This window comes from Sturnira hondurensis, unplaced genomic scaffold (assembly GCF_014824575.4).
Source record: "Sturnira hondurensis isolate 20B ecotype Veracruz unplaced genomic scaffold, ASM1482457v3 Scaffold0014302, whole genome shotgun sequence".
Classification (NCBI taxonomy): domain Eukaryota; kingdom Metazoa; phylum Chordata; class Mammalia; order Chiroptera; family Phyllostomidae; genus Sturnira; species Sturnira hondurensis.
This window is the reverse complement of record NW_028086933.1, coordinates 782,134-808,927: the sequence shown is the minus strand read 5'-3', so window position 1 is coordinate 808,927 and position 26,794 is coordinate 782,134. Positions and strand designations below refer to the sequence as shown.

General features: G+C 35.3%; 1 protein-coding gene across 1 annotated transcript in view; it reads right to left on the bottom strand.

Annotated features, from left to right (window-relative positions):
- CTNNA3 (catenin alpha 3) overlaps positions 1 to 26,794 on the bottom strand; it is a 1,522,505-nt gene that overhangs the window by 1,096,075 nt on the left and 399,636 nt on the right. The window lies entirely within an intron of this gene.

The window sequence follows — 26,794 nt, the reverse complement described above, 5'->3', positions numbered from 1 at the left end:
AGAAAAATTCCACTGGTAAAAAAAAATGGCTTCCGGACACACATACACACAAAATCTCTACATGCACAGTTATCAGAATTTGTAAACTGACATTCTAATTCCACTCAGCCACCTTCCTAAGAAGAAACACAGGTTTAAGGTGTGGGAATATTATATTTCCTAAAGAGCTGGCACCCTCCCTGAGCTCCTGAATGAACTGATACACTTTCCCACCAGGTGCCTAAGCAAGTACAGCATAAAAAGCCTGGTTCTCTACCTCCAGTGTAACCCACGTGGGGGTAACAGGATGATTTATCATGTGGCATAAATTAGAGCAAGTAGAAACATAAGTTTCTCTTTACCAGATAACAGAACTTTGATAAAATGGCTTTGATTTTCCCCAATTTCAGTCCTAGCCTGTCTAAAAGTACGGTTTGTCCTCATTGTAATTAATTTCAGAAAATATCTCTAACATCCAATAAGGATAAAAAATAATACTCAGATAAAACACATTTACTGACAAGCATATCATATCAAGATTCCCTCATGTAATACACCACACTGTCCTTTGATGTGATAACTAATGCAACCCAAGTCCAAAATCATCTGGGAAAAGATTAAAATGCTTCAACAATGTGGAAACTTATGGGTAATTTGCAAATGCCAAGAAATGGAAGGAGGCCATGATAAGACTTCTATCGTTGCTATAAGAACTGGGTTTGTACTTTTAAGCTAACTTTCCCATGTTTCATATTTTCCCTCTTTCAAGTTTCAGCAACTTAAATAATGCAAAATAAAGCTTACATTGATTCTTTAAAAGGTAGTCTGTGTTTTGGCTAGTTCAAAATCCTAATTCAGCACTCTGCTGTGGCCACTGTTCACACCCAGGTGATGTGAAAGCATGAAAAGCAGAGGTCTGGCATGAACCTGCTTTCAAAGTAAACACCCAACAAAAACCCATATAACATTCAGATAACTCTCAGCTATCACGAGCTTACTTATTTTCCTCATGAATGTATCCTGGTGAGTTGTCACTGATCTATTACAAGTACTAGATACAATATAGATTAAAAAAAGAACTTCTTTTCTTCCTCAACCATCACTGAGGGAACAATTTGAGCAGAAAGTCAGAGGACAGATGGTAACACAAGACTTCTAATTAAGGACTGATCTGCTGTTAAAAGATAAGAGATTTTCACGCAAAGACAGTAAATACAATAGCTTGACCAACACCACACACAGTACATGCTCAAGTCCAAGACTCTCTGTGAAGATTAAGTTAATAAAGTATGTGATATGCCCAGTATATAAAAGGGGCCTGGCCCATAGTTAATGTCAAAAGAACGTAGAGCCTGTCCCTGACCAAACTCACTAACACCATTTTTGGTGGAACAGGATATCAATCTACTCTGGCATTTTGGTACCATTTCCTTGAGTTTCAGAATTAGAAAATAATAGATAATAAAGCATTTTATTAATAATTTTAATAAATCATTGGCATTATTCACAAATTACGTACAGCAAAATATTTTATTGCACATTTATTCTAAATGGCTTCACTAAATCAAGTTATCAAAAGACTTTATGAAAAAACACTGATAATAGAAAACTTATAAGAGATCAGTTTACTTTCAATAACTACACATTTGAATAGTAATTATTGCTGGTATTTAATATTACTAAATCTCAGGACAAAATTATTTTTAACAATTAAATATTGAACAGCAAAAAACCTTTTTTGATAAGCTAATCTTATGAATGTTTAAAAATTATATTTAGAAGTTCCATAGAATTTTGATTTACAAACTTCAAATACAAGGTTCTTAAATACTACACGTAATTTATCTGAAATAAATTAACTTTAATGTACTCAGGAGATTAACTGTATTTAGAAAATGAATAAATATAAATAAATCAGCATATATATCAATGCTAATTTTAATCAGAGTATTACTTTATTTCAGCTATTTGTTTACATACCAAGTAACTTATTTGAGAAAAGAAAATGTGTATTTCCACTCTAACCCAACTGCCCCTGACCCCACAGAGACTGTGGTAGTACCATCTCAGAGACTCTCCAAAGGGGAATGAATTCAATTGTTAAATCATTCCAAATTTAGGTTCTGAACTAGAAAATGGAGTCAAGAAGATTCAAAACAATATCAGAGTTGAGATTATTAAATGTCCTCAACAACCTTAAGAACTCTTGCAACTCGCTTTTAAATAATGCTGCATAACTCAAAACTCGTGAGTGTTCACGAGCTCAAAGCCAGTGACAAACGGGGTGATAAGACTGAGGACAGATTCCATTATCTGCACGCACTGTATTACCCAAAGGTGCAGAGGCCAACAACAAGTCATGTTTAGCAGATTTATCAACCTTATTTTGATATTTGGTATGACAAAAGAATAAAGAAAAGATTTACTTGAAATTCATTTTCAATCTACATGGTTAGCCTTTTGCTATTTCATAAATGGAGAGCAACAAGTAATCCCCGCCCCACATTCCAGCTGTATATACAGCTTCCAAGAACCCTAATAGAATATTTTTTCTATGGTGCACAGATGGCTAGCTCCCCAGTCTGTCTTCAAAACAAATTCTTTTACTCCAGTTTCTTTTTAAAATCAAAATGGCATTTTCTATCTTTTCAATACCATATCATTGATACAGCTTGCTTTTCTAATATTTCTACTGTCTAGACAAAGCAATAGGAAAGAACTTCCTTTGAATATTTCCCCCAAATAATTCAGCCAGAAATTCAGAATAGTTGAGATAATACTCAAGTGTCATTTTACTTTTTTGTTAAATTTCATCTGTGAGCATATAAAGCCACAGGAGAATTATACTATCAAATGTCCCATCACAGAGTGACCTTCTGGTGAATCAACAAAAAAATTAGGTAATGTAATTTATTGTTTCAGAAAGCAAGACTTTTTAACAATAACACAACAGCAAATATTATATGGGAAAGTTTTCAAATGAACAATTCACTCTCAGTAGGTTTATAAACAAACAAAAAAAGCAACTTTACTCAGATGACCGATAATAAAACAAACTGCATCTTACTTGTGCACTCTTTAACTCATCAGCTAGAGCTGACTTTCCATTTTCATGCTAGATAACAGAGAATTCAAACTCCCTTTTCTTCCCTGACTTGTGAAAAGCCTGATGCTCTCCCCAAGGTCTCTGCAAATCACCGGAGGCTTATGTGCTCAGGCACATATTTTACCTTGTGCTTCAAACAAAGCTTCATGGATCATCACAGTATTTTGTGGAGCAGGATCCATATATAGAAATCCGCCATTTTCCAGGATTCACACACAAAAAAGTTGGTGTTTATCAAACTTCACCGAAGGTTTGAGGAAGAAAATGAATATCATAGATTGAAGTTAAGATGATTCATTAAAAATTCTTGTTCTTCCAAGTCATTGAAACCATTCCACGATACTTCTATGCCACCCCTTTTCCGTCCCTCCTTTCTTCCCCAAACTCTCTTCCTCCTACCCTACTCTCCCCCAAATTGCAGAGCAATTTAGCTTTCTATTCTGTGCCATATCTCCTGCTCACTAATTTTTTATCTCATAATTTCTAACTGCATTCAGCTACCCAATTCATTTATCAAGTATTCTCTTAACAAAAAAAATTCTTTCTCCAAGTCTGAAACCATTAGTCAACATATTTTTTCTTTCTCACTCTGATATACTCTTCAGCTTAATTCCATATAATAAAAGTTTATATTCTGAATCAACATTTGTTGACCTTTTTCAGCTGCAGAATAACCTTTTTTCAAGTGAATCCTAAAATATAATACATTACATAGAACACATATACAGAGGACCCAGACATGACCAAAAGCAGAGCTGTTGCCTGAAGTACAGGCAGGATGTGGACCTGGACACGCTTTCCTTTGGCCTTACCTTTACCTCTCTAGTCTAATGGCTCTCAGACACACCTCACTGGAAGACAAGGTTTCTTTACAGTCAGATTTGGAAAATACTGTAGTGACTCTAAAACAAGAAGAAACTGCAGATTTTGGTAAGTGATCGTACTTAATATGAAAAAAAAAATGAGTCAAAATTGACCTGAGGATTATGAGCCTGTAACATTAAAAAAGAAATAACACCATTGTTGAAGATCAATAAATTAAGTATATTTTACTTTTAGTGCCATAATTTATGACCAGTATGTGGGTTATTTTCCAGTACAATTTGATGAAATGAGAAAAAAGATGACAACTTGAAAAATGACAAATACTTCTAAATGCATTTACCATAAATCTTAAGCATTGTCACATGAATAATTAATGTCCATATTCATCTATGCTTCCCACTATTATAATTACATGTTTTTATAATTAAATTTCTGTTGATATATAATATGATAAGCTAAATTAAATTTTAACATTTAAGTCTAAAGATAGGGGCTGCTTATTATTCTGTATAAAATACCTTCCATTTATTATTCTTTGCCAAAAGGAATTATTACATCTTTTTCTATCTTTCAGTAAATCTTATATATAGCTTCTGGTTTGTCTTTCCAGAAGGGATAAGTTTTATATAAATTGAAGGCAACTGGCTGATAAATGGAAGAAAATTGAAGTAACACTAGATGCCTACCATAAGCAAGGCACTGTTGTCATGCTTATACTTCAGCAGATTTCATTCTAGCTGCACAAGAAAATCTCTGAAGAATATTTTCTAAAACGCTCCGAGGCATGAGTGCTGCCCCCAGAGATTTTCAGGCAAGGTCCCCAGAGGTGGGACCTTGGCTTGAGAATTTTTTAGGGCTCTCCAAGTGATCATATACAGCTAGGATTAAAAATAAGTTTCTTTATCTCATGTCATCATCAAAACAATCAGACCAAGTAATTTTATTATCCATTTATTTAATGTTAAAAAAATGAAATTCAGAAAGCTGAGAAATTTGCCTCAGAAAATAAAGTAAGTAAATATCAGAGGTGGATTACATCTTTCTAACCCCTAGTTTGTCAAAAAATAAAAATAAAATGTAAGTATTAATATAAATTAACAGTGGAGGTCTATATTTTATTTTACTCCTGGATTTAAAACAAGGTAGAATAAAGTACTTTTTATCTGTCACTTGCTGTCAAGAAACATTTTTATCACTGAACTAATTAAATTGCCACAAAAGATCAAGTTGTTTTGTATTTTATGCCATTAAGGTATGGTCTATTTTCTGACTTTCAAAATAATCCTGTTTTTTTCATAGATAAATTATGTCTAAAAATAATGGATTTTAGAGTTGCTATCAGAGGTAAGAAGAAAATGCAATATAAAATTGTTTAAGGAGCATACAAAATAGATCATATTTGTCAGCCACTTTGTTTTGTCTATCAGAAAGGTGATATTTGTTGTAAAATATGTGAAATAACAGCTGAACTTGAACAAAATTCTTAATAAAAATGTTTAAAACACATTCAGTGTATAAGTATGTAAAAATAAAAAGAAACATGAATATTTTCTATAAACTTTAAACAAGCTGATACATTTTGTAAGCTAATTTATAAATACTTGATAACTTTTATGATAAGAGTGAAAGACTAGCATGTAATTTCAACCAGCAAACTGAATATAAATATGTAAACAACATGTACTTTTTGGCTTTCTATCTTAAAATACATTATCAGTGGCTTTAAAAAAATCATACCAAAATGATATTACCACTTCCTCAAGGCAACAAATTTCACCAAACTCCAATTCACATTTTAGGAAGGAGATGGATAGCATCTGACAATTCTAGCTCAGTTGGAGTCATTAAGTCAGGCACATATGTAAGCACACTATTTCTCATTGGGTTACAAATCCAATAATAGTTTTTCCTTTGAGTTAGTAGCACCACAAAGGTTAAATCAATGTATTGTGAGAAAAGGAAAAGCCCTCAGATGCTTGGAGATTTCTAGAATAAAACACAGGGCTTTTGCGCTCAAATGGACAATGTGAAAGTCATTTGGTCCTACATTTTTCACTATACGAACTACCTACAAGGCTTCTGTTGTAGTCGGCCCTTCGTTCTTGACCCCCTCCAATCTGATCCTACAGCACTTAGTTTAATACTCCAAATTGTTAGTATGGGCTGCAAGGCCTAGCGGGATCCCTGCCCTGACCTGCCTCATCCCGCACGACATTTCCCTTCAATATCCAAACTGAAGTCTCTCTGGATTTCCTTCAGGTGTTCATAGGCATTGAGGAATTTCCCACTGCAGAGTGTCTGCATAAACAGTTACGTTTCTCTGGAATATGTTTTCTCCTGTTCACTTCCCCCTTGGCCTGCCTAAAATCCACTTACCTATGAAGCCTCAAATATAGAGAGGCCTTCCATCTCATCTCTCCTCCTTCAGTTTCAAAGTGGGCCCTCTGTCTTAAGTGCCCTATACATTTCTTTCATTTCTATCACAATATGTAATTATTTATTAATTGGGGAGTCTATTATTTTATGTCAATATCACCTCTAGGCTATTGGCTTCCGAAGAACATGAAATGTGCCTTGCTAGTTGATTCTTACACATCATCTTTTGCAATACCAGGTGCAAAATTTTTATTGAAAACAAATATTTATTAATACATGAATCAACTGGATACTAAAGGAAACTGGGTAAAAGTAGAGGCTCTGAAGTCAGACTGTCTCAGTCCACTCATTTGTTCAACTACAGAATAATTATCAATTCTTTCCCTTTGAAGAAGCATAATTAGTAGGCATAAAATTGATGGGGAGAGATAAAAAATGGTATAGGAAACAGAGGACTCAAAGAACTTACATGTACAACCCATGTACGTGAACTAAGCGGGGGGTGGGGGGGTGCTTGGGAGTTTGGGGGGGCAGGGTGGAGGGGGAACAAAGGGGGAAAAAATTGGGAAAACTGTAATGGCATAATCAATAAAAAATACTTTACAAGAAATAAAATAAAATAAGAATTTTAACAGTGGCTATTTACAGTTTTATTCTAACACTTGAATGATAAGTTATCTAACACAGAACATCACATAAATGTTAGTTATCCTTAAAAATTATCATCAGGGCACAGGTAATATTTATGCCTTATAGTATATATTGTACAGTAAATATGTGCATTTATGTATGATAGGTGTAAGTATAAGTATATATGTGTGTATTTAAATATATATATTTAAATATATGTATCATTGTTCTTTTAATAACTAATCCCATTATTTTATATTATTTCATCCATTATTGGCTTCTATTTAGCAAAACAATCTATATATTGTTTCTAAATTTTCTTTTTGTAAAATAGGACTTCCCAACTTTGGCATCCCTAGGTCATTCCTTATTCTCCTATCAGCAAAAACAGCAACCCTAGTTATATGAATTTTCTTGACTCAACTCAACCTTTAATTATCACCAATGTTGTTAATGAGATAGTAGAAAAATTACATTTTCTCTAAATTATACCAGAATTTCTAGTAGAGTGAAAGATGGATTTGAAAAAGCACTAAAATAAACCTTTTACAGTGAAAGAAACAAAAACAGCATCAGATAAAGTATATGCAACAGCAATAACAAAAAGCTCAGTGGCCCTGCATAAGAAAATGCAAAGAATGTGTTAGTTTGATAAGGAAGTAAAGAAAGAGAATAGAGGAGGAAGGACCAAATAATCAATCACATGGGATGACTCATTTTTATAAATTGAGACAGCATGCCTGGAAGCAAGAACTTATATTCTTCATCAATACAAGCATAAATATATAATGAACAGAATTCAGCAATATATAAAAAGAATGAATACAGCATACCAAGTAAAATTTATTCCAGAAATGTAAGTCTAGTTAGGTATTTGAAAATCAGTGTAATCCACCATGTTAACAGGGCAAAGAAGAAAAACCACACCATGTCAATTGATACAGAAAAGGAATATTTCACCCAAAATTCAACACATTTTCATGATAAAAACTCTTGGAAGCAGAAACAGAGAAAAATATCTATACCTAAATTTTATTAAATATAATTATAAAATAATTATATTTTATAATTATAAACGTATAAAATAATTAAAGCTATCATCCTACTTAACAGTGAAAAGCTGAGTGCTTTCCTGCTAACATTACCACAAGGCAAGGACATGGGCCTTCACTGCACTTAATCAGCATAACACTAAGAACTTCTAGCCAGGAAAATAAGGCAAAAAAGAAAATAAAAAGCTTACATTTTTAAAAAGAAATAAAAGTACAATTTTACATGACATGAATGTCTATGAAGAAAACCCAAGGAATCTACCAAAAAAAGTGAATTAATAAATATGGCCAGGTTAAAATCCCATCCAACAATACATCAAAAAGATCATACACCATGACCAAGTGGGATTCATCCCAGGGATGCAAGGATGGTTCAATATCCGCAAATCAGTAAATGTAATACATCACATAAACAAACCCGAAGACAAAAATCACATGATCATATCAATAGATGTGGAAAAAGCTTTTGATAAGGTACAACACCCATTTATGATAAAGATACTTAGCAAAGTGGGAATAGAGGGAGCATTTCTCAATATAATAAAGACCATATATGAAAGATCTATAGCTAACATCATACTCAATGGGAAAAAACTAAAAGCTTTTCCACTAAGATCACAAACAAGACAAGGTTGTCCACTTTCACCACTTCTATTCAATATAGTATTGGAAGTTCTAGCCACAGCGATCAAGCAAGAAAAGGAAATAAAAAGCATTCAAATTGGAAAGGAGGAAACAAACTGGCACTGTTTGCAGGTGACATGATAGTGTACATGGAAAATTCTATAGACTCTACTAAAAAAACTGCTCGAACTAATACATGAATTTGGCAAAACAGTGGGTTTCAAAGTCAATATCCAGAAATCAAAGGCATTTTTGTATACTAACAATGAAACAGCAGAAGCAGAAATCAAGAAAAAAATCCCATTCAATATAGCAAAAACAAAAATAACATATCTGGGAATAAATCTAACCAAGTAGCTAAAAGACTTGTATGCAGAAAACTACACAACACTGAAGAAAGAAATCAAGGAAGACACAAACAAATGGAAACATATACCGTGTTCATGGATTGGAAGAATTAACATCATCAAAATGTCCATACTACCCAAAGCAATTTACAGATTCAATGTAATACTTATTAAAGTACCAATGGCATATTTCACAGACATAGAACAAACACTTCAAAAATTTATATGGAACCATAAACAACCCTGAATAGCAGCTGCAATGTTGAGAAAGAAGAACAAAGTAGGAGGGATCACAATACCTGATATCAAACTGTATTACAAGGCCACTGTAATCAAAACAGCCTCGTACTGGCATAAAAACAGGCACATAGACCAATGGAACAGAATAGAGAACCCAGAAATAAACCCAACTCTCTATAGTCAATTAATATTCAACAAAGGGGGCAGTAACATAAAATGGGGTAAAGATAGCTTCTTCAACAAATGGTGTTGGGAGAACTGGACAGCTACATGCAAAAAAATGAAACTCGAGCACCAACTTACATCATACACCAAAATAAATTCAAGGTGGATAAAAGACTTAAATATAAGCCATGACACCATTAAAGTCCTAGAGGAGAACATTGGCAGGAAAATCTCAGATATTTCACGCAGCAACATTTTTACTGATATGTCCCCTAGAGCAAGGACTATAAAGGAAAGAATAAACAAATGGGATCTCATCAAAATAAAAAGCTTCTGCGCAGCTAAAGAAAACAGCATTAAAATAAAAAGACAACCAACTGTATGGGAAAACATATTTGCCAATGATACCTCAGACAAAGGTTTAATCTCCAAAATATACAAAGAACTCACACGACTTCACTCTAAGAAGACAACTAACCCAATTAAAAAATGGGGAAAGGACTTGAACAGACACTTCTGCAAGGAGGACATACAGAGGATCCAGAGACACATGAAAAGATGCTCAATATCACTAGCTATCAGAGAGATGCAAATTAAAACTACAATGAGATACCACTTTACACCGGTGAGAATGGCTATCATAAACAAAGCAATAAACAACAAATGTTGGAGAGGGTGTGGGGAAAAGGGGACTCTGGTCCACTGTTGGTGGGATTGCAGACTGGTACAACCATTATGGAAAACAGTATGGAATTTTCTCAGAAAACTAAAATTGGACTTGCCTTTTGACCCAGCAATTCCACTGCTGGGATTGTATCCTAAGAACCCTAAAACACCAATCCCAAAGAACCTATGCACCCCAATGTTCATAGCAGCACAATTTACAATAGCCAAGAGTTGGAAGCAACCTAGGTGCCCGTCAGTAAATGAATGGATCAAAAAACTATGGTACATATACACAATGGAATTTTATGCTGCAGAAAGAAAGAAGGAGCTCCTACCTTTTGCAACATCATGGATGGAACTGGAAAGCATTATGCTGAGTGAAATAAGCCAGGTGTTGAAGGACAAATACCATATGATCTCACCTTTAACAGGAAGCTAAACAACAAAACAAACAAGCAAGCAAAATATAACCAAATACACTGAAATAGAGAACAGGCTGACAGTGACCAGAGGGGAGAGGGGAAGGAATTTCAGGGGAAATAGGGGAGGGATTTAGAGGAACATATATAAAGGATACATGGACAACAACTGAGAACGGTGGAAATGGGAGGGGGGAGCACGGGGGTGGGATGGGATGGGAGTAATAGACAGAAAACTGCACTTGAAAAATAATTAAATAAATTAAATTTAAATATATATATAGCCAGGTTACAGGACATACGATACATACTCAAAAAATCTGTTGTAGTTTTATATAGTGGCAATCAACACGAAGAATTTGAAATATATAATAAAATACAGTTTATAATACCTGAAAAAGTAAAACAATTAGGTATAAATCTAACAAAACACGTACAAGAATTGTATGCTGCAAATTATCAAATGCTGACAAAAAAATCAAAGATCTAAATAAACAGAAAGACATACTGCATCTTTGGCTTCAAAAACTCCATATAAAAGTGGAGTCAAGATGTCAATGCTCCCAAATTGACATAAAGTTTGACATAATTCTTAACATAATATAGAGCTAGAGTAATCAATACTATGTGGCACTCACCAAGGGGTGGATAAGTACTTCAATGGCATAGAAACAAGAGCCCAGAAACAGCCCCCACAAGTGCAGCATACTGATTTTTGACAAAGATGCAAAAAGTAATTCAACAGAGGAAGAATATCAGTTCAAAAAAATAGTGCTAGAGGAATTGAATGTCAATTAGACAAAAAGTGAACCTTGAGAAAAGTCTCTCACCTCATTAAAATTAACTCAGAATGGATCATAAATGTAAAATGTAAATTTAAAATGTAAAACTATAAAACTTTTAAAAGTCTTTGAGACCTAGAACTTAGAGAGCATTCTTAGACACAAAAACTGTAATACATAGGGAAAAAATCATAAAACTGACTTCATTAGCTACAGACTGCAAGGTAACATTTGCAAACCCCATATCTGAAAAAGACTTCTTATCCATAATATATAAAAGACTCAATAATTAACAGTAAAATATAAACAATCCAATTATAAAATCAGCAAAAATAATGATGAGCCATTTTGCTAATGAGTATATACAGGTGGCAAATGAGCATATAATAGGATGTTTAACATCATCACTATCCATTAGGGAAATGCAAATTAAGAGCACAATAAGCAATGACTACACACCTATTAAAACAGCTATGTTTTTTAAAAATAGTAAAAATACAAAATGCTTGTCAGAGTGTGAAGTCACTACTGCCTTTACTGACAAGAATATGAAAAACTACAGCCACTCTGAAAAAGAGCTTGGCAACTTCTTAAAAACTAAACATTCATATACCATATGACTCAGTAATTACTCTTCTGGGCATTTTATCTCAGAAAAGTGAAAACTTATGTCTACACAAAATCCTGCATATAACTGTTCACAGAAGCTGTATTTGTAATAGTCCCAAACTGGAAACAACAAAATTGTTTTATAATAGGTCACTGGTTAAGTGAACTGTGGGATATCCATAACATGGGATACTACTCAGCAATAAAAAGGAATAAACTATCAATACATAAAAACTTGGGTTGATTTCTAGGGCATTATGCTGAGTAAAAAAAAAGCCAGTCTCAACACATACTGGATGATTCTATTTAAGGAATATTGTAGAAAAGATAAAACTATAGAAATGAAAAACAAATAAGTATTTGCCAGGGTTTAGGGATGGTGGTACAGAAATGGAGGGAAGGTAGGGGGGAGAGATCAGGTGGGAAGTGTGACTACAAAGAAGCAGCAAGAGGAAGATATTTGTAGTAATGTAATGTTTGTGTGCCTTTATTAGAGTGGTTATTTATTTATGGTCACATAAATCCATACATGTGATAGAAATATACCCATAATTTATATCAATGTGCCAACTTCCTGGTTTTGGTATCATACTATAGTTGCATACGATGCAACCGATGTGGGTAACTAGGCAAAATGTACACAGAAACTCTCTGTACTATCATCACAACCTCCTTTTAATCTATATTTATTTCCAAATAAAAAGTTTTTTTAAAAATCCTACTATCTAGTTTTTGAGAGGCATTCTTAGAACACTGTAATAACCCAAACTGAGAGAAGATAAGGACGCTGTCCCACCGAGTATGAATGGCTGAATATAAAATAAAAATAGTCATCAAATAGTTCAGTTAATTCAACTTTACAAACTTCTAGCTTTTATATAAAGGTCAGAAACTAGGTAAATGAGCAATCAATACTCCTAAAGGAGTTTGAGAGTTACGAATAGCTTCTGTTTTTACATGATTGTCATAAATAGTGATTATCATGTCTCTGCTATGCACCAAACAGAAGAATTATTTCTCTCTCCCCAGTTGTAAGCCAACTGCCACGCTCAAGTACTGCCAACTTTGTGGGGTTTTGCATATTTCTTTTTCCGAGGCCCTGCTTCTACACTTAAAATTGCCAAGGAGGAAGGGAGACTGTGTAACCACAAGAGGCTAAATGAATATTTGCCTGTGTTGTGCAGCATAAATTATATAATCACTCGGCATTCAATGATTGTCACACAACACCACTGAAAAGAGCAGGTGATCATCGTGCACATTTTGGGAATATCAATTGTGGACCACCTGGAAAATTTCAAAGTCACTTCCTAAATGCAATCATAGACATCAGACATCATTGCAGCATAAATGCACCCAGATACAAATAAGCCTTGTTGAAGTGGAATCCTGTTAGAGGGTCACTTACCTAGCTTTTTTGTTTTGTTTTCGCATCAGGCACTAGAATCTTGACACATAATTAGATAAAGTTTACTTACTTCAGATCTCTGTTATAAGGATAATTATGGTACTTTCATTTTTAACCCAGGACTTAAAGAACATGAAAGATTTTTGAAGAGTAAGTAAATCTATACTTTATAATAAGATCCATTAACAGATTTCTCTGTATACATCTACTTACTAATATCAGTTTTGTCTTCCTCCTTCAAAGCTCTCATTAGTAAACCTTGGCCTCTATGACTCATCCTTCTGGGCAGTTCCTGACATTTGTTCGGATGGTTTGATTCTTCATGCTCTCCTCAAAGTAAAGTCTTTGTCAATAAAATTCTGCAGTTTTCTGATTAGCATTACCATCTAAGAAGCCATCCCAACACCTATTGGTTAAAAGCAACAAATTATTATTCCATCTCATGGTTCTGAGTTTGACTGATTCAGCCAGGACTTCACACATCAGGTCCCTGTGCAGGAGCAGTTAAGGTTTGGCTGCAGCAGCAGTCGTGTGAAGGTCCAAATGGGCCGGACTTGCAAGACAGCACGTGCACACGGCTTGCAGTTAATGCTGGTTTTGGTTGTGAACCCAAGGGAGGTTATTAACCAGAGAGCACACCCAGCTGTGACCTCTCCCCGTCAATGGGCTTCTTGGAGTACAACACCTGCCTTCTGACAGGTGGTGTCCCAGGACTGAGCGTTCCAAGCAACTTAGGTGGAATCTGAACCTGAAAGGCTTTTTATGACAGAACTTCAGAAGTTCCAGAATGTTATTTCTGCCACATTTAATGGTCAGGCAAATCTTTAAAGCAAACCCAGAGAATATGAAAAAAAATGGGAGATGTTACTGTGGCCTGTTTTGAAAATACAAGCTATCATGTATAGAAAGTTTTGATTTTCTCCAATATGCTAATATAAAATGCCAGTGGCCTCTTTTACAGGTTAACACCAGAAATGGCAGCATGATGTTAGAGTTCTTGGTTTCCCTGGCCTACGTATTCTGTGCCTTTTTTCTTTTAATACTTTTTCTAACAATAGCATTATTAAAGCTGAAGAAACATGGAGATGATTGGGCAATAAAACTCTCAGGCGTATTTGCATAGAGCTGTGCTGTCCAATCCATTGACCATGTGTGCCTATTAAACACTTGAAATGTGGCTATTCCAGATGGACTATAAGTGAAAAATGCACACCAGATTTCAAGGACTTAGTACTAAAAAGGACTGTTTAGATTGATAAAACAATGAAATGATATTTTGCATATAGTGAATTAAGTACATTGTTCAATCAGTTTTACCTGTTTCCTTTACTATATGTGTCTACTAGAAAAACTTTAATTATATATGTGGCTCACATATTATTCTAGTTCTTATAATATTTCCATTGGAAAGCACTGGCTCAGAAAATAAACAAAATCATATTTTCTATTGTGTGCAACCACGACAGTTCATGGTGTTTACAGGCATTTTAATTACTTCATTTTAAATCTTATGTAAGATACATGAGCACAGTCAAAGTCAATATTTTTGTATTTCTGATTGACTTTCCTAATATTTAAATACACATTTCATTCTTAATGTATCTACATGATTATTATATTTAGTATATGACTGCAACAATTCACTTCACATAGGATTTTTGTTTTCTATTTCTGCTGTAACAAATTATCACAAACTAAGTAGCTTCAATAATGGTCCCTCCCTCCATCTTTAAAGCCAACAGTGGTGGACTGACTGTCTTTCTGACTGTCTCTCTGTGTCTGTCTGTATCTCTCTCTCACTTTGACCCTCTTCTCCTTCCATCTCATCTCTCTCTGTCCAGCCAGGAAAAATTCTCTGATTTTTAAGGACTCATGTAATTAGATTGGATTCATCCATTTAATTCAGGAAAATCTCTCCTTCTGAGATTACTGCGTCTAATCACATCTGCACAGTCTCTAATACCAGGTAAGTATTTATAGGTCCAGGGATTAAGGTGTGGGTGGATATGGGGGGTTGGGGCTGGGAGAGTAGGATTCTGATTATCAGATAGGAATCACCTTTTTATAGGGAGATAAAACTCTTTATAGACATATCCTTGTCAGATGTAAATTAAAGAAAAGTATTTTTCAAATGAGGTATAGTGCTCTCAGACTAAATCATCAAAATCCACTAGGACACCAGATATTTACTCCACAATTGTATGAATGTCAAACTAAAACAGTTAAAAGCTACTCTGGAACCTTAAAGCAAACAACTATTGAAGTGATAAAGTTTTGTCAATCAACAACTTTAGTTGAGTTTCTCAGATACAAAATGTGACAGTTATCTCTAAGGAAAGCATTAAGTCAAATTTTTCATGTAGGTAGCTAGTTAGTTAAGGAAGGAAGCAAAGGGAGCCAACAGTAAGCCTGATTCATTAGGGAGCTGAGTAAGATATTAAGCCCAATTCACTAGAAAGCCACAGTACTCACAGGCTCTCCAGGGGATAGGCACATCCCCCATTCTCTGCTTAGAAGATTGAATCCCCAGAAGGAAGAACTGGCTTCCTTCCTTCCCCAGGCAGGAAGAATTGGCTACCAGTCATTAGCAGGGATTACCAAAGGAGGAATAAAAACAGCAGGAAGAATTCCTTTGCGAGGTGCATGCTTAGAAGCCAAGATGGCACAACGGGAGTAAGCACATGCATAGTGGAAACGAGATAATGCAGCAGAACTTTGGGGCAGGCAGAGTAGTAGCCAAAATGGCAACATAAAGGGGTAGAGTCTAGCCTGGAAAACCTGGGAAAAGAATCAGATTGGAAAGGGAAAGACTCAGCACAAACTTGGGAATGGTTAGAAAAGAGATGGGTTAGTTTGAAGAAAAGGCTGCTCTCTCCCAAGCCCGAGGTAATATAACCGAAGCATAACAAAATCCCATCTCAGAAGCATGTGTGCATTCATTCACTTGTTTGCCCATTCATTCACACACTCCCTCTTTCCAGAGCAGCCAGGCGGCCTGGGTGCAGCAGTACAGAGCCAGCTGGAGAGCAGTGACTATGCTGGACACCAGAGCCCAGGGTGATGGCATTACAGTTCCAGGTCCTAACTCTCCTGGTGGTCACTTATACTAACAAGCCCACAACTTCTTCCATCGTGGGATGGACCTGAGCCATCTGGTAATGAATGAGATACCAGGCACCTAGAGGTAGTCCTTTATTTTTTCTCCAATTAATCTTACCACTACACCTCATCTTCCTATGCATAGGCCCCCGAAATGTGCTTTTTGTGACTTGCAAAAGAACCCTGTTCTAACTGGGAACAAATCTAGTTACAATTTATCTTCCAGAAAAAAAATTGTGAATAAATTCATGTCAAAAATTTGACAAGCTCTTTTGTTGTGGTTGCGAGGCTTAAAAACATTTGTATTGTAATTTCTGATTTAAAAAGGACTAAAATACAATGGGCAATTAGCAATCTGTAGATCACTAACAATTTTCTCTATTAATTATTAAGTGTGACCAATAACCAAGCAAATCAGCTACACAAGTTGCTTATATATAAAGCAACTCTGCTAAAGCCTCCTCAGCACATATATAAAGCTTCAAGTTCACTTTGATACTAAGCTTGTATCCCAATGATAAGATAACTTTCCTATTCAGACCCTAATTAAAAATTCATTAAGAAACTATTCAATATATTTCAATGGTAAAAGATTCTAGGACCAATTCCGGTGAGAAATTTTCTGGACACCAAATGGGCATCCTTAACATTCAACTCAATTCTGACACTCTCTACCTGGAAAGAACATCAGATTCCACTAGCTAAGTGTTCTACATTCTACACTTCAGATGCCAGTCACAAGCCCTGACTGTTTTTATCTATACTTCTGATACACTGCCTATAAATCAGAATTTCCCACGCTCTTCTCCTTGGTATCCATTACTTATGCTACAGCAGCTCACAGAACTCAAAGCAATATTTTACTCACCAGATTTATAACTTTTATAACTCAAGAACAGCCAGATGCCATAGATGCAGAGGGCAAGGTATGGGTCAGAATGCTGATGTCCCATGGCCTCTCGAGTCACGTCCCTTTCCCCACAGTCCATGTGTTCACCAATCCAGGAGCTCTCCAACTCCATTCTCAGTTTTACAAAGGCTTCATTACATAGGCATAATTAATTGAATCATTGGTCCATTGGTGACTGGACTCAATAGCCAGCCCTCTCCTTTCCCTGGTATTTCAGAGGGGTGGGACTGAAAGTTCTAATAATCCTCTTACGGGGTTGGTTCTCCTAGTAACCAGCCCCATTCTTAGTCCTTTGTCCCCTCATTAATATACCAAAAGATACCTTGATTATTCTTACCACTCAAAAAATCTGAAGAGTTTTAGGAGCTCTGTGTCCGAAATGAGGCAAAAACCAAATACATATATGTCTTATAAATCACAGTACCACAAATGGAAATTGATCTATAAAGATAATCCAGCTAAAGTAAATTACTCATAATTTTATGACTGACTCATACTTGATTAGCATAAAGATAGGCTTAATGAAATGTGGCTTGTTTTAAAAGCAAAGAAATTATAAGTTCATCAAATATTTAAAAGAAATCTATTCATAAATTAATGGTTGGTATTTAGTCTCATACTCCACATTTTCTTCTTTCCTCTATATTTCAGCCAAACTGAACTGTTTATATTCCCCACAGCAAAAGTGCTGCATTGATTCCTGCTTCCATGCTTTTGCACAGATGTACCATTTCTGGAATTTCCACCACCCTGTGTTTCAAAAACCAGCATCACCGCTTTCTCCTTTTGGAAGCCTTCCTTGACTGACCCCACGGGAGATAACCACTTTCTGATTGGTGCTGTTATTGTACTTAGTACAGCTCTAATCAAACTTTATATTTCAGCTATTTGGCCAATACAGAATCTGTAAATAAAATGTGTTAAATTCTTAAAATCCTAAATATGTGTTATCCTAGCCATAGTACTTACACAGTCACATAATTTCTGGGTGATCACACATCTTGGCCTGCATGGGACAGTCCTGACTTAGGCCTTTGGCAGATCAGTTAAGACCTGATGATTATTTTAGAGCACCTTTGTCTCTAAAGTATCCTGGTTTGGATGACAAATTACATGATTACTCTAATCATTTCCTTAATATTGCCAATAGGAAATTAAATACTATGAAAGGCTAAATATACTGATCATAGTTTCTAACGCAGGATAATAGCCCATTATTCAAAGCCTACCAAAAATACGTATATAACCTTCTTATTTCTGCTATTGACTGATACAGTAGATTCTGTGGTGCTTCACTCAGATTCCCATTTTCAACTAGAAATGTCAGTTATATGGGCTCAGAGCCCTTTCCCTTCCCAAGTACTGCCCACAGCTGCAGAGAGCTGCCTTGTCTAAAGTTATACCACCCCTGGTTGTGACCCACAACTCAATGACTCACAGATGCAGATATACAAAAACTCTCCCCTAAATTTGAGACAATGGAAAAAGGTCACACCAACTCCAGGGGTCCCCATAGAATAGCTGAGAATTTTATTGCAAGGTACCTTCTCCCTCTGCCCAATCCTGCCTTCCTCACTTCCTTACACATGTACTTCCCAGGAAAATACTCCAATAAACCTTCTTCAGGCTCACTTTCATTCTGAGTCAGCTTCCAGGCAACCTGATCTAAGACAAGAACCTTTCTCTTCATTCTAATATCATCTCCTAGGAAGGAACTATGCTAGGCTCAGATTATTCTTTTTCTCCAAGTTTGAACCAATACTTTATGCCCAGACTCTTACTTCCTACTTTATTCCTGTCATTTCTATCATTTAACCTGTTTCTCTTTTTATATAATGAAGAGCTTTGAATAAAGTAAAAATTTTTTAAAAGCAGTAACTTCCAAGAACTATAGAAAAATGCCTGAACACTGGGAATTAATGGACCCCATTTCTTGGGAAAGTATCAGTTGAAACAATCCATAAGATGAATGATTGACCTGCCCACAAATATTAGAAATTACAGCTATCGCTGCCAGAAGTCAAAAGATGTAAATAAAGGACGCTCAGCCGCTGGGCTCTCTGGACTGGTGGATGTAACCTTCAGGGACTTTCACTTGTGCATTGCTGTCTATGTGGAGTCTTACCACTTTCGAATATCCTCCATTAATTTTTAGTCACTTTTATTTTATGCAATTGCCTTATTTTCTCTGTGTGCTCTGGCTCTATCTGGTTACTCTCCCCATCTGGTTTTTAAAAAAATAAAACTGTTTTTATTAATTTTTGTTATTTTAGTTTTTCTTATTAAGTAATCATGTAGCTTTCATTTCTATAGAATCCTCCCTATCAACTTTACCTTTTCAGAGAGATTAGAACAGTAAAGCACAAAATAGTGGTCTATGAATAGAGTCCATTCCTTCAAGAGAGGAATCCAGATGCCTCATTTTCCCCAATGCACATCGCATACATCCATCATCAATCCCAAAGTGCACATTCTATGCCAGATTTAGATCACTCCAAACCTAGCTTGTCAAGAAAGACTCAGAGTAACTATTTAACAATCAATCAATCAAGTAACTCAGGAACCTTTAAAAGAGGAATAAGATTAGACCCCAAAGCAACTCAGAAGAATATAATACGTAAAACAATAATTCTATCTTTTCCAAAGGGACTCAGACTTCATTAGCTGCCTAATACTTAGTCCTTAAACTAGGAAAAGAAAAGAAAGCAAGGAAGAAAAACCCATTTGTGTCCATTTAACCACACCCCCACCATTTGTTATTTCTCTCAACTTCTTCTTTGATTGTTCAATTCTTATCTCCTACATCCCAGCTTCAATATTCATCATCAGTCTCCTTGATTTTGACAATTCTTTTATATCTCCTTGGATTTGGATCTCATATTCTAATCTGAGTTTGGTTTATCTCTCTGATTTTGCCATATCTCCTACTACACAAATCTATATAGGCTATTATTTACTTCTCTTCAGTTGGCTGAAGTTATAAAATACAGATATATATAAACTAAAAAGCATGGTCTTCAACCTAATCAAACACTGAAAAGCCAGCCAGCCAACACTGTATTGTGATGGAAAATTTTAAGTTTTTAAAAATGTAGAGCATATAATGCAATGTGCCTGATCCAATAATGAACCAAATCTAATATACTGTCCATGACAAAACAAGAAAAGAAAGAAAGAAAAGAAAACAGATTTGGAAGGTGCCTTTACACTTTTAGAATTTTAATTCTAACCTGTCTCTAGTATGCACAGAGTTATTGCACATAGATCATCCTAACTGCTTTACCTTATCACCATGAGGAATAAGGCTGAAATTATTTCCAAAATGGATTTTCAGTAGAAAAGTGGAGACCTTATATGGAAGAAAAGACCCATAACATATCTCTGTTGGCTTTATTGAATCTTTATAATTCCTCAAGACAGGGAATACATTAAACTCAAGACATACAAATGAAGTAGGTCTCTGAACAACAAAAGCCATTTTATTTGATTGTCTTACTCAACAAATATGTAATGAGAACCAACAATGTGCGTTCACGTAAGACATCTGGATAAGAAAATACTGGGCAAGTGACAAGTCTAGAGATGGGATTTGGCCCCGAATGCAGTCCAGGCCTGACTCATTTACTCTAGCAGGGCCATCTCTTGCTCAACTCTCTAGTATCCTCCTACAGTGAAGTACTAATCGGAGAGCTCACTTCACCAATAATTCTACATCACCTGAAAATCCTCCCCAGCAAGACATCCAAACTTATAAAGAACATCAACATCATTTCAACCCACCCCCAGAAAAATATCCATGTCCCCTGATTCTTAGAATCAAAGCAGATTGATAGCCACCCATTTCTAATAATATTTTCACCAATTATAGAAATGCCACCATTTAAAACCAGCTGAATTCCCTCTACCCTTTCTCCATCAGAAGGCTTCCTTGTTCTGCCCCATCCACATGGAGAATCCCTTAATTATGTTGTAAATTAGGGAAGATGTACTAGACCTAACCAATTCTGGAGACATAACAAAATCAGCCAAAACATATTGGAAAAATATACTTCTAACTTTTTAAAAGACGGAAGTTAAACTTTGAATTAGAATTTATTGGGGTGACTTTGTTAGTAAAATTGGATAGGTTTCAGGTGCACAGTTCTGTCACACATCATCTGTATATTCACCGTCCCAAGTCAAGTCCCCTTCCATCACCATTTATCCCCCCATACCCTCTTCTACCTCCCCCAGCCCTTTCCTCTCTGGTAATCACCATATGGTTCTCTGTGTCAGTGACATTTTTTATTGTGGATGGTGGGTTTTATTTGTTATTATTATTATTATTATTATTACTATTATTTGCTTAATCCCTTCATCTTTTTCACTCAGTCCAGCTACTCCCTTTGGACTGCATTTTTAATAAGTAGAAATCCTATTTTGGAATATTGCCAGGTGTGGATTCGAATGCAGAGACTGATGATAAATTTTTTTTCTGAATATTCACAATGATTTTTAGAAAAGACTTACACTTTACAAAAGCAGACTTTTTATAGCAGGTGGTTCCTCATATAAATTTATTAGATATTTAAAACTCATTTCATTTGATGTAATAGAGAAAAAACTGTTTATTACATGGCACATACAAAACACAGTAATTTCACTTACTCTTTCACTTATTCAAAAACACAATTCAGCTTTTTCTAAATAGCAGGCATTTTGCCTGGGGCTTGAGACAAAATAGTAAATAAAACAGACACGTGGTTTGCCAGCATGGAACTTAAATTGAATAAGTGATATTAACTAAAAATGGATTTGAAATGCAAAGATTGATGATACTTCCACAGAAGAGAATAGGGAAGACGGGTACTAGTGTTATGTCCTGGTCTCACAGAGGTGTCCTAATTCCCAGAATCTGTGAATAATGTTACTTTATGTTGCAAAAGGAATTTTGCAGATGTAATTAAGATTAAGGGCCTTGAGATGGGATGATTGCCTTGGATAATCTGCAAGGGCCCTATATAATTATACGAGTCCTACAAAGTAGAAACATTTCGTGGCTGCAGTCAGAGAGAGAGAGATGCGAAGACAGAAGCAGGGTCAGAGAAACGTGACGTGGCTGGCTTTGAATGAAGGAAGAAGGCCATGAACAAGGAATGCAGGCGGCCCCTGGAAGCTAGCTGAAAGAGGCAAAGAAATGGATTCTTCCCTGTAGCCTCCAGGAAGGCATGCAGTCCCGCTGATATTTCCATTTTTAACCTCTTGAGACTTGCATCAGACTTTTGACCAACAAAGCTGTAAAATATTTATTTGCATTATTTAAGCCACTAAGGTTTTTACAGTAGCAATAGGAAACTTGATTACCATATATTATACATATTATATATATATAACATATTACATATACATATGTAATACATATAAACACATATAAACACAAATTAAAAGAAAAATATTAGGGCAAACATATATAATCATGAATAGTGTTCAGTTGTCTGTTTTCTCTGTTACAGACCCATCTGATCTCATCTCCTACTAATTTCTAACCAATGTGACAAGACAAGGAACTTACTGATCACACAATTTCAGTGAAAAAAAATGATTGAGACTTTACTGATCTATTTAAGGAAGTAAACTTATTCAGACTCAAACTGGTCATGTGAAGTCAGCCTGAGAAAAACATAAACTGCATTTATTTCTCACTTCTCTAGACTCAACAGGCTACGAAATTTGAAGCCTTGAAGCCACAGTCACATAGGAGATCTGCAGATTTTGATGAGTATTACTCTTGCTTACGGTTTTCACAATTAGCTTTATTGTATCTGAATTATCATCAAGTATTTACTGATATAGCTCAGTTACAAAAGCTACTAACTAATTGGGAAGGCAAACCAAGTCCAATAAAAGAGACACAATATTCCTTAAGTCAGGAAGTTGAGGACTGCGTATCAGAGCTATCCTACAATCTTTGAGCAAACTGAGAAAAGTTTGAATTCAGGTAATTCCAGGAAAGTACATTCCTTTTTTTCATAAAAGATAATGAAACAGCTATAGAAAAGCATTACTTGTGATATAAACCTAGAATAAATAAACCTGGAAATATGTTCTGATCATTTACCCCAGTTTTCCTATTGGTTCCTGCTTTTTTAATTCCAATATTCATCAGCTCAGTCGGACTTCAGTATTAGGCCTAAAATTCTTCATTTGTATATGAAAGTAAGCTGTTACACTACTTCTGGGGTGTTTTTTCATAATACTGTAAACTCACACTTTTGATTATCAATAGGTTGCATTCATCAATAAAATGTTTCTGTGATGTGTGAATAGATAGGCTTCTGATCACGTGGACCACTGTCACAGACATTCAGCCCCCCACCCTGACTTCTGCTCCAACGTAACAGCAGATCACCATGTCTTTCATTTCCTAAAAAAATAAAAAATACCTTCCTCAGCAAGAGTTTAACCTTATGTTCTAGAAGAAAGAAATACATAAATGTCCCTGGATCACCCAAAGAACAAGCCTCCTCCCTCTGTGCTCCTCCGTTCCCCTAGTCCTGTTCTCACCATTAACCCTCCCTCCATCTTTTCTCCATTGTCACCATATAAATATAATAAATAGCTTCAAATTCATTGCTTCAGGCACATTGTCATTTTAATTTAAAAGAGAAGAAGCAAGCACTAAAATTCAATGTACCTGTATCCAAATAGCAATTACTGAGCATCTGCAACCAGAAATTCTCTGTGCTGAGAACCAGAAACATGTCTCCACTCTCCTAACACCCCTGGTAGTGGAGGAAGAAGTAACACAGACATTCTATTCTATCTGGGATAAGAGCTCCAGGTGGAAATGGCATGAGAGAGTGGCATTGCCAAGGGCGTTTGCACTCCTTTGCCAGAAGAAGCAGAAGAGAAAACATGGAGGAAGGAAGAAGAAAGAAGAAAACAACCCCCATTAAGAATAGATAGTAATGCAATCAATCAGTTTAATGGCCAAGAAATATTTGGATTCCTACAATTAAGTCTGTTTTAAAAAGTTAAGATAATTATCTGATAAGTTTTAAAAAAGCCACTTACCTTTTGCGTCAATTATTTAGATATTATAAATAAAAAGGTCTCTTACCACTTCACTCTCCTAATGCAGAACTTACCTTGTTTTAAAACGAAAATAACTAACAAGGATACTAGTAACATAAATACGTTTCATGTAGTTGACAAATGGTCCTTCAAAGTGAACATCAGATTAAACCCTCATTAAGTAAAAGAGCAGTAAGACATAGAAAAGTACAAATACATTGTCAGTGTCTTAGAATATTTGATACCTGGAGTAGATACTTTTCAAACATCTCTCTGTCCTCTATAACAAAATACATTTCGGTAATAATCAGTCATAATCTTTATTTTCCTGATTTGTTCTTTAACTTTAAAGTGATAGGCAATTTTCAAAAGGAGAATGAATTTCAAAGTTATTCATCAAATTCAATGAAATATTTCATGTATGAAATTTACACTTAACAAAAACATTACCCCTCACAATTTAGTTTCATTATTATAATTTTAAACAAAAAAACCCTCTAACTGATCATGTAAAATAACAGAATTTAAATTTAAATCTAAATTTCTACTTCTTTGTCTTTACAATCACACTGTCATCACTTCATTTCGAATCTGCTATTTCAGTGTACCAAGACTATAAAGTTTATTAGAGGATAATCATAAATGTGCTAATTTGAATCATATGCACATATTATTAAAACAACAGTAATAAGTTCACAGCAGTTGCTTAGAATTTAGAGAAACAAAAGAATTTTGTGAAAAACATTTTATCAGTGACATTCAGAATTGGTGGTGCATGGTGATAATACAAAGCAGACAACTTTCAGTTGGTTTTATTATCATTTATAAATTTCTAGAAACTCACCTTCTTATGATTGCAACCAGGGCAGAAGACTCCCATAATTTAATTCTTGGTATGAATAGTTTTTATACAAATAATTTTTAAGCCAAAGTGGAAGAAGGCCGTAAAACCACCACTGTTTTCATGTGATATATGTTTTTTACATACAGGACCCGCCCCAGGGGCCTGTGACTGCGCACAGAACCCTATATTCAAAAAGGCCCACACTTAGCTTTAAATGTTCTGCTACCACAGTCTTGATATTCTTAACAACTTTACCTTTCAATATGTGTACATAAGTGAAGTCCTGTGGGGCATGAGGCCTATAACCTAGACTCACATGCAGCCCTGTTTCCCAGTGGTTTCTGGGGACAGGTCCTCAGCCACCTGTTTCCACACCAGGTGATTGCTGCCACCCTTCCCTCCTCGTAGAGTCCTCGGCACAAGGCAGTGTGGGTTGGGGTCATGGGTCAGGGACATGGACATCTGTGAGGGTGCGAATGCTCCCACAAGAATCCTTATGCTCTAGAGAACTTAGCATCAAATAGCAAATGAAAATAGCCTTCCTCATGTCAATTGAGACTGAATAAAGGAGAAAGCTGCTTCCCCCTGCTCCTGAACAATGGCCTTTGCATCTCCATTCTGCACTGGGCCCCACAATTCTGTAGCCATCCTTGCCTGGGTATGTGTGTGACCCTGTGTCTGTCTGTGCTTGTATCTAAAAGAATAAAATAACTTTATCTATATTTAGTGAATTTATCCATAATTTTATAATTATAGGTAAGATAAGCTAACATGTAACTTTACTACTTTTATCTATAAAGGTGAATATAATTATTTAATAGTTCACAGATCAGGAGAGAAGGAATCCCAATACAATATTATCTTCTGTGTTTCTTTTAGTGATGCATACCCTTAAAAGGTCTTATTTTAACTTTATTTTATTGTTTACACTACCACAAATTTTAACTAAGAATATATCATACACTAAAAATGGGGTTATTCTAGCTTTAGAATTCTAGCTTAGAAGCAGGACATAACATTACTAATAGACTATTATTAACAAAATCTACTTTATAACTTTGATTCTTTGACATGCAAGACATTGTTGGCCAGGAGCCAAAGTCATCAAATATTAAGAATATGGAGATACATCAAATGTACTGGAAAGTCCTTGAAACTCACTAATTTTAGCACATATCAATTATTCACATAAATTACTTATATGAAACAATCCTAATTCTTCAGTTTCTCACCCCAAAGTTATATGCTTTGAAACTAATGTTTCAGAACATATAACACTTAAATTATTCCATTTATAATAAGGCAGATCAACAAAATATTACTATAAACCTTTATTTTGTTGAGCTCTATTATTTGAAAAAGTCTTCACGATCAGTATATCATTGACAAAGTCTTCAAGACTCCCTCCATTTTGAAAATGGCACTAAGATTTGGGTGTAAGAGTAGGAATAAATACTCCACAGACAGACATTAATATGTACGTGAAATGAATAGATCATATATGAGTATTCATCTAAATTTAAGAGCATTGCTAATATTCCTAACAGATAGCTAAAACTGCCAAAAATCTATAGCATTATGTCACATTTGAAAAAGGTTAAGAGCCATCTGAACTACACTAGCTCTTTACACCAACAAAATCGTCATCCCTGATCCCTGC